Source organism: Pan troglodytes, chromosome 13 (assembly GCF_028858775.2).
Source record: "Pan troglodytes isolate AG18354 chromosome 13, NHGRI_mPanTro3-v2.0_pri, whole genome shotgun sequence".
In the NCBI taxonomy this organism is placed as follows: domain Eukaryota; kingdom Metazoa; phylum Chordata; class Mammalia; order Primates; family Hominidae; genus Pan; species Pan troglodytes.
Genome location: NC_072411.2, coordinates 39,539,687 through 39,554,186, shown reverse-complemented (window position 1 = coordinate 39,554,186; position 14,500 = coordinate 39,539,687). Strand labels below are relative to the sequence as shown.

Below are 14,500 nucleotides of genomic sequence, written 5' to 3'. Positions count from 1 at the left end.
TATATAAATTAAGTAGGAATGCAGGAGACTTCCTACAAATTTCACTTTTAGGAACACCGTGATTAATTAGCCCATGTCAGAGCTCTACACAAGTCAGACTATTCTAACTGCTGCTTTGCCTCTGCTGTCCATTATGGCAGCTACACTCACCTTGCCTTTGTTGGTTGAGTGCTGCCACTTGGCCCTAGCCAACTTGAGATCCAATTATTCCCACTGCATTTAAATGCTGTAGTTGAGTGACTGCAGTTCCCATTGTTAGATCTGACATGCAGAGAACAGCAATTACAGGCCTCCTCAAAGATGCAGGTGCTGCCGTCACAAATCTATTTCATAAGTATTGGTCAAGGATATATCTTCTGGACTCTCCCAGCTGTGATTAGTAGGTCTGAAGTGAATAATCCACTCTACCATCTCAATCTCCTTCAGCCTTTGGATCCCTTCCTCTACATTAAACCAAGGGAGATTAGGCATTTCCAGCTCACTCACAGTGAGTCATCTTTTAATCTATATTTCAGCTAACCAAGGAAATAAATTATTAGAAACTTTTTTAACTCCCTGAGCTGCAACATAAAATGCAGAATCCCTACTTAGTGGGCCCAAATAAATAAATTCAGCCTGATTCAACTCTGTGTTCCTTCCACCATCATTCCACACCCTTAATATCCATTCCCATGCCTGTTCTCCAGATTTCTGCTTATATTAATTAGAAAACTCAAGTAGTTCAAGTGTCATGTACCTCCTTGTGGGTCACACTCTGAACCTCACCTGTAGGAGCCTGGAGGGATTTTAGTTTAGTTATAGGTCTAGAAGCAAACAGGGGTGTTAGGGGAGGGTCCTGAGGAGAATCAATATTGTTTTGTCTGGCAACTGCCTCAGGGGAGGCCATCATTATTGCCTCAGGCAGTGCAAGGTTTATCACTTTAGACAAAGGTGGAAAGGCTGATGGCAGCATGGGACCGGGACGGGATGTTGCCACTAATGGGAATGGGGAAGCTGTTTCTTCTGGTAAAAAAAGTTAATCAGAGTTTACAAACTCAGTGTCTCCAGCTTCATCAGGGTCCTCCCACACGTCCCCATTCCAAGTTGCAGGGTCCTATTCTTTTCCAGTCAATGTCCTCACTTTAACGGTAGACACCTGGTGAGGCTGTGCATGCACCTTTCATTGCAGGTCAGCCACTCGCATGATAAGAGGTTGTGTCTGGTGTTCCAAAATTTCAGCGCTTTCTCTACAGGAGATAAGACTCTCACTCAGGGCAATCTTAGCAGATTTGATGTTCAGTATTTGCTTCTGAAGCCGGGAGTTAGAATCCCTGGGTTCTTCATTTTCTTTCATCACTTTGTCCAGTGAACTTAGGAGCAACCAACCAACTTCATTATGTTCCTTGGTTCTCCACGTATAGTCAAAGGTATCATGTTTAGAGTCACCAAACACCTTGACTCTCACGAGTGGTGAATCAGGAGTGTCAAATGCATTTATTTTGCATAAATCTCTACACAGTTCACACCAAGGACTATTAGTGTTCTCCATACTATTAGAAGTAGAGTCCTTAACATTTTTGGGTTCATCATATTAAGCAGCCAACTCCAGAAACTCCAAAATCAACAAAACAACTTTGTCCTTAATATTCTGTTCCTCTGGAACCACTCTTGGTACCAAAATCTATATTAGTCAGAGTTCTCTAGAGGGACAGAAATAATAGGATAGATATATATAAAGGGGAGTTTATTAAGGAGTATTAACTCACAGTATCACAGGGTCCCACAATAGGCCATCTGTAAGCTGAGGAGCAAGGAAGCCAGTCCGAGACCCAAAGCTGAAGAACTTGGAGTCCGATGTTCAAGGACAGAAAGCATCCAGCACAGGAGAAAGATGAGGCTGGGAGGCTAAGCCAGTTTAATCTCTCCACATTCTTCTGCCTGCCTTTTATTCTGGCCACACTGGCTGCTTATTAGATGGTGCCCACCCGGACTGAGGGTGGGTCGGCTTCTCCCAGTCCACTGACTCAAATGTTAATCTCCTTTGGCAACAGCCTCACAGATACACCCAGGAACAGTAGTTTGCATCTTTCAATCCAATCAATCAAGTTGACACTCAGTATTAACCATCACAACCATATCACATATACTGTCATATATATAGGCAGTAAGAGAGGATGCAAGGTCAATTTCAAGGAATTTATCAATTTTCAATTGATATCTAGTGGGAAAATACTGTTGATAATGAAATAGATCAATACAGAGAGGGTCAAGAAAAGAGAAATGCAGTGAGGCATAGAGATAGAAAGCAACTGTGTTGCTACTTTGAGGTGTATAAAATTATAACTTATAAAAATAAATGAAGTGACACAAAGTATGTGCGTCTGGCACAATTGACATTTCCTCTCAGACCCTCTGGACATCACTGTCTCCTTGTACTCAGGCTTTGTTCATAGAGATTCCCAGCTTCCACTGCTGCCTCATCCACAAACTCTCCTGGTTGTCTGGACAACTTCTGAATAAGAATCAGGTTCCAGAATAATCCTCACGGTGCTAGCTCTAGCTTACCACAGGATCTGTTTTCTAAGGATCTGTACTCTAAATAAGACAGAAAGTAAAAAAATAATAATACTTTTTTAATGAAATGGTTACATATTTTAGTTAAATTATTTTTGGTCAAATATATACTAGAAGAATTTTGTTATATTTATTATGTGTCTGTATATCATCGAAAACTTCAAATTATAAAATGCATATAATATATTTATGCCTACTTTGCAGTATTTGGAGCATAGTTTTCCTAGCATAAATTATTAGAAGATTTTATCTTTCCTTTTATGCCTCATTGATCAAGCCTAGATTTATTTGCATATGATACTGAATTCTACTCTCTCCAAATCCTTTACTTGCAATTAAAATATCAATCCTATAGCAATGTAATTAATTTTTTAACAACTCATTTTATTATGCCCTTTCAGATATGTGTTGCAGTAAAACTTCCTATTGTCCCCAAATTCTCAGTCTCAACAAATTAGTGCATAATCTCAATGTAACCTACTGCTTTTTATTCTTCACTGGTTCACTATGTTAAATATGGGGATTAATTAGAGAAATAAACAGTATTGTTCAAAAAAGTGACAAATAAGCCCCAAAGGCTTAGAGAACCTGAGTTATTTAATGTGATAAAGTTTGAGGAAGACACTAGGAAATATCAGGGATCCTTATTGTACACCCTTTGGAGGTTTTCAGTAGTGTTGCTTTGAAGGTAAATGACAGTCCTTGATAACTTTTGATATTATCTTAGGTTTGCCTCTCTAATGATACAAAGTGATTATCCCACTCTGCTTGAACTTGAAATCCTGAGTAGGTGACCTTGGGCAAGTCATTCATCTTGTTTCTGCTTAGTTTACTCTTCTGGAAAGTGAGAAAAATATTATTACTGCCTCATGGAGGTAAGTATTAGCTGTGAGGATAAAAAGAATTACTACATGTCAAGGATTTATAATTGTACCTACATAAGTTAATCTTTATATCCATGATATCTTTTTCATAGGCTTTTCAAGGTCCTTTAAAAGTAGTGAATAAGGCCAAGCGTGGTGGCTTACGCTTGTAATCTCAGCACTTTAGGAGGCTGAGGCAGACAGATTACTTGAGCTCAAGAGTTCAAGATATGTCCTGGGCAACATGACGAAACCCTGTCTCTACAAATAATACAAAAAATTAGCTGAGAGTGGTGGTGAGTGCCTGTGGTCACAGTTGCTCGGGAGGCTGAGGTGGGAGGATCCCTTGAGCCTGGGAGGTCAAGGCGGCAGTGAGCTGTGATTATGCCATAGCTCTCCGGGCTGGGCAAGAGAGTAAGACCTTGTCTCAAAAAAAAAAAAAAAGGAAATAAATGTAACTAATAATCATTCAAAAACAAACAAAACTTACATATATTCTGATACCATGAATGATTTAAATCCCTTAAAATAAAATGAAAAAAATTGTACTTTTAATAATGCCTTGATAGAAAATGTGGGTGATTACACTGTTTAGAAAGCAAGTTTAAAATTGCTCTATGGCCATATCACCCTGAATACACCCATCTCATCTAATCTTGGAAGCTAAGTAGGGTTGGGCCTAGTTAGTACTTGGATGGGAGAAAAGTTTAAAATTGGTCAAAATTATTCAAAATAATTATTTCCAGACATCAAAAGAAGATAAAAGGCAGGTAACAATTTGAACATTGTTTGTTCATGAAGCCTGCTAATTCATCAGGTAAGAATAGTGATTTTGTGGCCACTGGCTGGGACATTCCTACTGCTTCATATAGGGTGGCAAAATCCAATAGCTTTACATTTGGTGTTTGCAGACTCAGTTCAGGGCAGGTGGCAAAGGAATAAGAAATTTAAGTGTAAAATTTTGGAAGTTAGGGAAATGTAAAAAGGTTGAAATAATAAACTCTCCATACATCCTCAGTTTACTCCTAAACTCCCCTGCAGGTGAGGCACAGTAATGATCCAGGTAAAGACTGAAAGCCTAGGGGGAATTAAGGATTTGTTGTCTCTGAGTCTATTTACCAACCAACAAACAGCTCGGGTGGCAGAGGATGGAAGCCTTACTGCATGGGGCCAGTAAGCCTAACCCAGTAAGTAAGAGGTTAGCATAACCTCTGTGTGTGTCATTGGCTGACCCTGAAACTCTACAAGGGAACCAGGCTATCAAACACTAAATGGACATATCAAGGACTGCCTCCTTCAGAGCAGCAGATTTTCCAGCTTAAGTCCAGGGAACTTAACTGCCTATTAAAACAAAAAACACAACAACCCTTTGGTTGCAGGGGGGACCTGAAACTGACATGAAAGTAACTGCAACATAACATCTGCATCATATCATCTCCATTGTCTAGTTTCTCACAAAATTACTAGTCATGCAGAGAAACAGAAAAGTTATCCATGCACAGAGGGGAATAAAACAGTCTGTAGAAATTGACTAGGAGTGGACTTACCAGACAGAGACTTTCAAGTAGGTATTCCAAATATTCTCGAATTTAAGAAAAATAGATTCAAGGAATTAAAGAAAAATATGTTCAAATAATAAAAAATACAGATAATGACCAAACAAATAAACTTCAGAACAGATCAATACCCAATCCAAAGAAGAGAGAGGAAAAAATGTTTAAGATAAATAAACAGAGATCTGTGACACACTATTAAGCATTCCAACTATCATACAATTAGAGTCACAGAAGATGATAGAGAGAAAGGAGAAAAACCATATTTTAACTAAAATGGGCAAAACCTTCCCAAATTGGTGACAAATACTGAGGTATAGGTATATGTGGCATGGTAGTTAGTATACCTCCCTTCCAAATCATGAAAAATATTAACTAATGCATCAAGAAGTTCAACAAACCCCGAATAGCATAAACACAAAGGAGACTGCACCTGGACACATGATGGTCTAATTTCTAATAGCCAAAAATAAAGAGAAAATCTTAAAAGCAACCAAAGAAAAATGACAAATCATATACAAAGGAAAACTATATGATTAGTGGCAGAATTCTCTTCAGAAACAATGGAAGCCAAAGGAGACACTGAAATTGCTAACAGTTAAAAAAAAATTGTTGCTAGGAGAATTGCACTATAAAGCATACTAAAAGAAGTCCTTTGGTGGAAGAAAAATAACACAAATGCTAACTTATCTACATTGGAAGACATGAAGAGTATCAGAAATGGTAAGTATGGTGTAAATATATAAAATACACACACATATGTATTTCCTTTCTTCTTTAAGATTTAGAATTGTGTGAAGCAAAGTTATACTATATTTGGGGGTTTATAATGCATATTATAATGCACAGATATAATATACATGACAATGCAAAAATAATGGGGGAAAATGGACCCATACTTGTGCAAAATTCCCACATTTTATCAGAAGTCAGGGTAAATTACCATTAGATTATAATAAATTCAAGATGCATGTTATAATCCCTACAGCAATCACTTTTAAAAAATAAATATAGCTGAAACTTAATTAGGGGGGTAAAATGGCTATTAAAATTCATAGAAGATAGAAAGAATAGAGGAATAAAAAATAAATGACGGAAATAGAAAATAAGTAATCAAATTCCTTATCTAAATCCAATCATACCAATTACTATATTAAATGTGAATTCACTAAACACATCCAGCAGTAGAGATTTTCGGACTATGTAAAAAATAATTTCCAATTATTTAATATTAACAAGAGACATAATTCTAATGCAAAGACATAAATAGGTTGAAAATAAAGGGAGAAAAAAATGTTAAAACCAAATGAACAATAAATAGAAGAGAACTAGAATGACTACACCAATTCCAGATCAAATAGCCGTCAAGAAATGAAATGTTATTAAAGAAAGAGATTTCATATTTAATGATAAAAGGGAATAACCAATCATAAACCTGTAACAATTACAGACATCTAAGCCTCTAACCACAGTCTTTATTTCACCTTTATTTCACAGCAGTGATTGCAAAGAGGCACAGGGAAAATTTGGGGGATAATAGAAATGTTCTAAAACTTGCTTTTGGTAGTAGCCAAAACTCAGTTACCAATGCACAGATGGGAATAAAACAGTCTGTAGAAATTGACTAGGAGTGGACTTAGCAGACAAAGACTTTCAAGTAGCTAGTCTAAATATTCTCAAATTTAAGGAAAACATGTTCAAAGAATTAGAGGAAAATATGTTCAAATAATTAAAAATATACAGATAATGACCAAAGAAATAAAATTCAATATAGATCAATACCCAATCCAAAGAAGAGAGAAAAAAATGTTTAAGATAAATAAACAGATATCTTGCTGTATACTTAAAATGGCCAAATTTTAATGTGAATAAATAAAGGTATACAAAATAAATAAAGGAAGAAAGGAAGGGAGGAAGGAAGGAGAAAGAAAGAGAAAAAGAAAGAAAGAAAGAGAAAAGAAAAGAAAGAGAGGAAAGAAGGAAAGGAGGGAAGGAAGAAAGGAAGGAAGGAAAGAAGGAAGGAAGGAAGGAAAAAGAAAAGAAAAAAAGACAGGAAGGTGACCTTAGGCTACACAGGGCTATCATAAGTTGTGCAGGACAAATACATTTGGTGGACTCCTGTCTCTGAACAATTTGAGTCCTGCAATATTAGTGTATCAGCACCGTTCATATGATTCTGAAAAAGAAATACTGCTTTGGCCAGGGAGAATGATTCACTGGCCAGGTTGCCTTCAGGAATTAGTGTCTACCTGCCCATGGTGCCCCAGGATGACCTCATAGTGGTAAGCCTTGGAACTTTTTGGAGCGCTGCTTAACCCTGCATGGTAGAATAGCAGGTTGGAGAGTGCCCTGAGGCAGAAAACAGGTCAGGTTCCCATCTAGCTCCAGGTCCAAGTCCAGCTCAGGTCTCTCCTCTGACTTCACTGCTGGCCCTGGACGATTCTAGACACAGGGTATTTTCTATAAAGGAGGGTGCTCCAACCCATAAGTACCCCTGAGAAGGGACAGGGCAGCACTTGCCCAGGCATAAATTGAGTACTGAGACTCAATTTATACACATGAGCTCCAGCTTAACTAATTTAGTTTAAAATTGTTTTATTTAGCCGGTAATCCCAGCACTTTGGAAGGCCGAGGCGGGCAGATCACGAGGTCAGGAGATTGAAACCATCCTGGCTAACATGGTGAAACCCCGTCTCCACTAAAAAAATACACACACACACAAAAAAAAAAAAAAAAAAAAAAAAAAATTAGCCGGGCATGGTGGCGGGCGCCTGTAGTCCCAGCTACTCGGGAGGCAGAGGCAGGAGAATGGCGTGAACCCGGGAGGCGGAGCTTGCAGTGAGCAGAGATCCCGCCACTGCACTCCAGCCTGGGCGACACAGCGAGACTGTCTCAAAAAAAAAAAAAAAAAAAAAAAAATTGTTTTATTTAGCAGAAGCCTGGCAGGAGAATCACTTGAGCCCAAGAGTTTGAGAATGCAGTGAGCTTGAGTGTGCCACTGCACTCCAGCCTGGGCAACAGAGCCCTGTTTCTAAAACACAACAACAAAAAGCAAAACCAGAAATTTAAAAAGAGAGAAAGAATTTAAAAAGTAAATACAAGTGGACAGGGATTTCCTTCAGAAAACTGAAATCTAAACTCAGTTTATCTTGTCATTTTTCAAATAACACTTTAAGGTACTTTATTTAACAAATACAGCACTTACTGTAAACCAGTCGCTATTTTAATTGTTTTGCAAATACTAACTTTTTATTACAAGAACCATGTGAAGTAGATACTATTATCTTTCTTACTTTTTAAGATGAGGAAACTATTATACAAATATATTAAGTAACTTGCTCATGTTTACACAGCCACTTAGAGGAGACAGAATTTGATCCCAGAAAGCCTGGTTCTACAATGCTGGCTCAATTTGTTGACTGGGGTAATTATTTTAGCCCAGATCATCTTTCGAAAGTAATCAATTTCGCCAAACATAAATCAAAACAGAAAAGGAAGAATGAAAGGAAGGAAGGACAAAAGCAAAGATTAATGAAAGGAAGGGAGGGAGAGGGAAAGAAGTAGAGAGAGAGGAAAGAAGACAGAAAAAAGGAGGAAGAAAAAGGAAACAGAAAAAAATGGATTTAAACATAGTAAGAAAAATTCAGGTTTGGAAATTAATCTCCTATTTGAAGGGTAATTATAACTTTACAAGGAACTTTATTCCCATTTATTACCTAATTCAGGCCCTTATTACAATCACAAAGGAGGAAGCGGGGATTTATGACTTCATGCAGTTTAAACCACCTGCCTGAAGTGGCAAAGCTAGCTGCTCACAGGACAGCTCTGAATCTGAATCTGACTAAGCTTATTCCATCAAACTTCACTCCAGAATTTTCAAATCACCGAACCCCAAAGTTATGGGAATTTGTTGCCAAGGGAGAAAGACAGTGGAATTTCTGGTATGATTTATGTTCTGAAAATCCCTGAACTATAATACATGACTGGAGTTTGACCTCCCCAAGGCTGGCAATTCTTTGACTTTGTATTAAGGTGGCTCTATTTTCTGTGGTTTGAAGAGAAGCCGGAAGGTTACTTTCTGGCACTGGAGTGAGAGCCATTTGTAATTTCTCTCCCATTGCTAGCTGTCATTGTAAGACGAGGGTTGACAAACAGGCCAGATTTTGTATGAATGAGAATACTCAATTCCTGGAGGGGTTATCTATTTTCCTTTCAAGGATATGATTATGTACTGTGCTGCCCTCTCAAATATCTTGAGGCACCTGGAGTCTGCCAGCTGAGCTTGTATTGTTAAACTGAAGTAAACAAAACTTCCTTCAGAAAACACCAATTATGTGATTGTTAGTTCTTTCAAACCTCTGGAGATGAGTGGGTCTGCAGAGTTTAAGGTTGTTAATTCACCTTTCTTGAAATTTACTGTGCAGGACTCCTTTCTGATTCAGATATTTTTACTATTAGCTGCCTACTGAGCCCAGAGGCTGGGTCATCTTGCAGTAGCTTCCAGAACATTCCCAGGCTACAAGAGCTTACAGTCCATTAGCACTGAATCAGGTTTTCATCAGGAGGTCGTCCTAAAACCTGAAAGAGCCCTGTAAAAGAGTGAGTGCTGAAGAGAAGAATGTCCACTCTCTGAAGCATTTTGTGTGGTAAATGCTAATGGAGAAGTCTGTCTGTGGGCTTTTTCAAACCTCCCTCCTGAGTATTTATCTATGTGTCTCCACATCTCCCTGTGCTTTCCACAAAGCAGCGTTTGAGAGTCAGAATCACAGAGAGTCACAGGCAGGTAGGTTCAGTCTACTTGGAGAAATATAGGAGTTGTTTTAATTGGTTGCCATTAGCATAGAATCAAGAATTAGAATCGGTTTTTATTCAGGAATGTTAAAGAATCCAAAAGAAGGAAAGAAGATGCCTAATCTGACCAGAAAATGGTTTACCCAAGGACATATCCAACATCTAAAGAAAACCCCCCTTGTGTGTAAATGGTGAAGTTTTTGAAGAAGAGGCATCTGAGGGCTTTTTGTGGCCACGACTCAGTTCTGAAACAAAGCCAATGACTGTGTTAGCCTCATTCTAGCTTCTGTAATGTGAAGCTGTAACTTCTGCCTTGAGTGGATATGAAGGGTATGCTTTGCTTTGAACAACCTAATGATAGGCCTGGGTCACCTTGCCTTGGCCTCCTGTCTCCCACTCAGCCGCCCTCCTCCTCAGGAGGAATCCCCTTCCCCAGGGATGTGCTTTTCAAACACAAACAGACCAATCCAGAGTTCACACCTCAACTACCTCCTTTACAAGCTCCTACACACAGGATCACTATCCATCTGTCCTAATCACCCCTAAGCCAGGTACCAGATAATTAAAGCTGGCCACTATGCCAGTTATTATAACTAGCCAAACTTAAGCCTGCTTACCCTGCCTTATCCATTTCTTCCCTGGAAAACCATGATAGAAGCTCTCATCACAGTCCCTGCACTCCCTCTGCTTCCGGACAGCCCTGGTGCTATCCAATGTGGGCCCCACTACATGGAGTGCCCCTCCTTTTGGGAACTGTGAGTATACCAACTGTCTTTTCAATGGCAGTCACCTTCTCATCTGTTGGCCTTGCTATACCTCTAGTTTTCCATTAATATACTTTATTTTAAAACACTGACTATTATGCAAAGTTGCCACTCTGTACAACTTTATCCCAGGACTCCGTTAGCAGAATGTTGGTCCAAGAAATGATCACGTGGCACACAGCAGTCATCTATAGACTGGACAGTGGCCTATGAGTTGGGCTGGTACAAAAGCTCTGTGGAACTGGGCTTCCCAGGTTGCCAGTGAATGGAACAGCAATGAATCCACAAATGTGGATGGACTGACCAATAGCTAAGTGTTCCTACCATTGTGACCCAACCTGTGGTCCAGGGGCCAGTGCCATAAGCAGCTCCTGGAACTTGGAGCCACAGAAGCTCATGTCCCTCCCCAGAGCCACTGAATCAGAATGTGCATTTTAACAAAAACCCCGAGTGATTTCTATGCATATTAAAGCATATCATCTTCTCTTATTAAAGTCTGAAAATGACCACTTGGTCCATGCTTCTTGTGGGTTGCTCCCAGCCTGTGATGACTGCAGCAGAGATACAAAGCAGGCCCCTTCTTGGGAAATGTGGGACAGGCAAATTGGGACAGGCTCAACGATCCTCCAATGGCCTTGCTGAATTCCTCTTAGGACTGCATTCTAAAATATTTGCTCCTCCCTCCCTGCCTCCCTCCTTTTCTCCCTCCCTCTCTCCCTCCCTCTCTCCCTCCCTTCCTCCCTTTCTCCCTTCCTGCCTTCCTCCCTTTCTCCCTTCCTGCCTTCCTCCATTCCTCCCTTCCTCCCTTCCTCCCTTCCTTGTCTCCTTCATTCCAGGTCAGACCTGCATCATGGCAAACTGGCTCTCCCAGCACCACTCTATTTTCTCTTACAGTTGTTTCCTCTAATACATTGCCTTTAATCTTGTCTTGGAGTCTGCCTATTGGACAGCCTGAATTAACACACATCTCTATACTATTTTACTTGGCAGCTTTCCTGATCTGCAGAAACTCTAAAACTGACCCAATAGATATGGATATCGCCTCATCAGCAAAGCAGCCACTCTCGCATATTCTTTCCTGAAGGTATAATCCAAGATTAAATTCAGGTAGATGTTGGACCCAAGATGACTCCACAGAAAAGACAAATAATGAACAGTCTACCAAATCTTCAGTGGGGATCTAATTTTTGTGTGGTTCAATCATATTTGTATTATATCAATAATCATTTTAGGTAAAGATGATAATACCTTTCCTTGTTGAAAGGACATAGTTAGACTTGTTGCTGCTATTTTGGACATCCTCATAAAGAAAAACAGTCAACTACATGGATTAGATGGGAGCAGAATAATCCAACACCAATATTTTCAGCAGCATGGCATGAGTTGAGGGAGAATGAGTAGGTCTTAGATCAGACAGATGCAGTAATGACTATCATCTTCTCAAAAATACACAGAGGAAGGATTTCTTTTGCAATTACCTTTTATTCTATATATAAACTATATACATACTTTTCATTAATTTCTTCAATAACCTATAAATGTTATAAATTCAATTCCACATCCTGAAAATACATATTGTAAACCATCACCCATGGAGTCAGAGGTATTGTAAAGAACTGAGATGAACCAGAAGTTGCCTTTAAAGGGTAATTAGAGGGAAAGCTATGTTCAGGAACATAACGATGACAATCACTGCACCGAAGCTCACTTTCTCTCTCTTTTCTTTTTTCTTTTTCTTTTTTTCTTTTTTTTTTGAGATGGAGTCTCACTCTGTCACCAGGCTGGAGTGCACTGGCATGATCTTGGCTCACTGCAACCTCTGTCTCCCAGGTTCAAGCGATTCTCCTGCCTCAGCCTCCCCCAGGTAGCTGGGACTATAGGTGCATTCCACCACGCCCAGCTAATTTGTGTATTTTTAGTAGAGATGGGGTTTCACCATGTTGGCCAGGATGGTCTTGATCTCTTGACCTCGTGATTCACCTGCCTCAGCCTCCCAAAGTGGTGGGATTACAGGCGTGAGCTACCACACCCGGCTCACTTTCTCTTTTCTATACTCTATAAGTGGGTGTTGTCTCCGCTTAACAAAGGAGGGAACTAGGGGTCACAAACATTATGTACCTTGAACTGAACACTATGCATCAAGAAAGTAGGTAACCTGGAATGTAAAAGCAGATCTGTTTTGCACCAATGCCTGTGCTGTTTTTATGACTCTTCAGCTGCATCACTTGATATTCTTCTCATGAAAAAGGCAAAAATATAACATTACATAACTATAATAGCTACATGTACAGCCATGTAGAATTTTCAAAATTCTTTCTCATGTCTCTGTCCCTCAGTACATAACATGTTTATTCATACAGGGTGTAGGACAAGCTAAAAATGGGGAATAGCTGTGATTTTGAACCAAGACCAGGGTCTAGGGCAACAGTGGTGGCAACTAGAAAAGGAGACTTTTTTGTGAGGAATGTTTTTTATACTGATTAGGGTGGGAGAAATATTCCGTGTTATGACTGGGCTGCTACTTACACAAGTGTATACAACTCACTGAACTCTATTGTATACTTAGGATTTTACTATATACAAATTAAACTTCAACAAAGTTCATTTTAAGAAGAAAAAAAAAATATGTCCCAGAGTTATAACAATGGTATGCTTGCTTACAGATTATAATATATAGTCCATTTGGATGCATGATACTCTGTACATAACAATGATAGAATGCATATTTTGTTTAAAAATATGTATCTTTCCCTGCTGTTTCTTTGGAAAGACTTATGACTGTTGACAGCCTGTTATTATGTAATATATGTAATATGCAGTAATGACTAGCATCTTCTAAAAATTACAGAGGGAATGGACTTTTTCCATTTATATTATATTCCATACATGGATATACACATTTTGCATGATTTTCTGCAGGCCTCTAAGAATATTATAAATTCATCAACCTGAAAATAAACATTATAAACTATAACCCATGGAATCAGAGATATTGTTGTGCGGGGCTGAGATTAAATAGAAGTAGTTTTCAAAGTAAGAGTAATTTGATGACAAAATATATTTAGCACTGGATTAATCAAAGTGGGGACTATCTCAAGGATTAAACATCCAAGTTTATTTATATTTGTCTAAGTTATTGATTGTAGTTATGATGAGAATTCCAGCTTCCCAAAGTTAGTTGATTTCAGTGCATTTTTGTCTTAATTCACAGTAAAGACAGCTTGATTCTGAAGCATTTACTTAGGACCAAGTCAAGGTTAGCAAGAAGCTAGGTTGTATTCATTTCACCCTTGAGATTTTATTAATGGAATCAATGTACTCCATTTCAAATGTAAGATTTGTCTCTGACCTTTCCCTCTCGTTCTTTTTCTCTCTTTTTCTATCGATCTGTTCCTATCTCTGTATCCGTCTCTCTCTCTTTCTCTTTATATGTGTACAAACATACATATATACACACATACATATATATGTGTGTGTTTATCTATCTATTTATCTGTCAGTAAGGATTTATGTTGCATAGTTAACTACTAACCTGACTTAGTATCTAATTTACTAAGATAACCACTGAAGTTCAAAACTATTATAATGAAAGAATATTTATTGTGGAAGAATAATCAATCCAGGGATGTTATCCTCAATGCATAGAACCTGACTTCATCATCATTTATTTTATTATCTAATATATTTTCAGATTATACTAAAACATTTCACTACACATCATTTATTGGCTTACGAGTTTCTTGTATTTAGGTTTAGGATAAACACTGAAAGCAGACAAATCAACACTTTAGCTTGCGCATTGATCATCAGTACCCATTTAATCCTTTCCTGTTTAAATTACTTAATTCATTAGCCAGATCACAGCGGACAAAGCACTTCCAGTTGCATTCAGGGGAAGCTCAACATCGTTCACTGGGGAAAGCCCTGCTTAGATTTCTGTTAACTACCCTCACAATTAACCACTAAATTTAACTTA

At 38.6% G+C, this 14,500-nt stretch overlaps 1 protein-coding gene and 1 long non-coding RNA gene across 3 annotated transcripts in view; one reads left to right on the top strand and one right to left on the bottom strand.

Moving 5' to 3' along the window:
• Positions 1-14,500, bottom strand: part of THSD7B (thrombospondin type 1 domain containing 7B) — a 908,985-nt gene that overhangs the window by 162,843 nt on the left and 731,642 nt on the right. The gene's annotated exons all lie outside the window — the stretch shown is intronic.
• LOC129143306 (uncharacterized) overlaps positions 8,772-14,500 on the top strand; it is a 28,267-nt gene continuing 22,538 nt past the window's right edge. The window contains exons 1-2 of the long non-coding RNA XR_008546594.1: positions 8,772-8,910; positions 11,515-11,631. This is a non-coding gene — a long non-coding RNA (uncharacterized LOC129143306). The remainder of the gene's footprint in view (positions 8,911-11,514; positions 11,632-14,500) is intronic.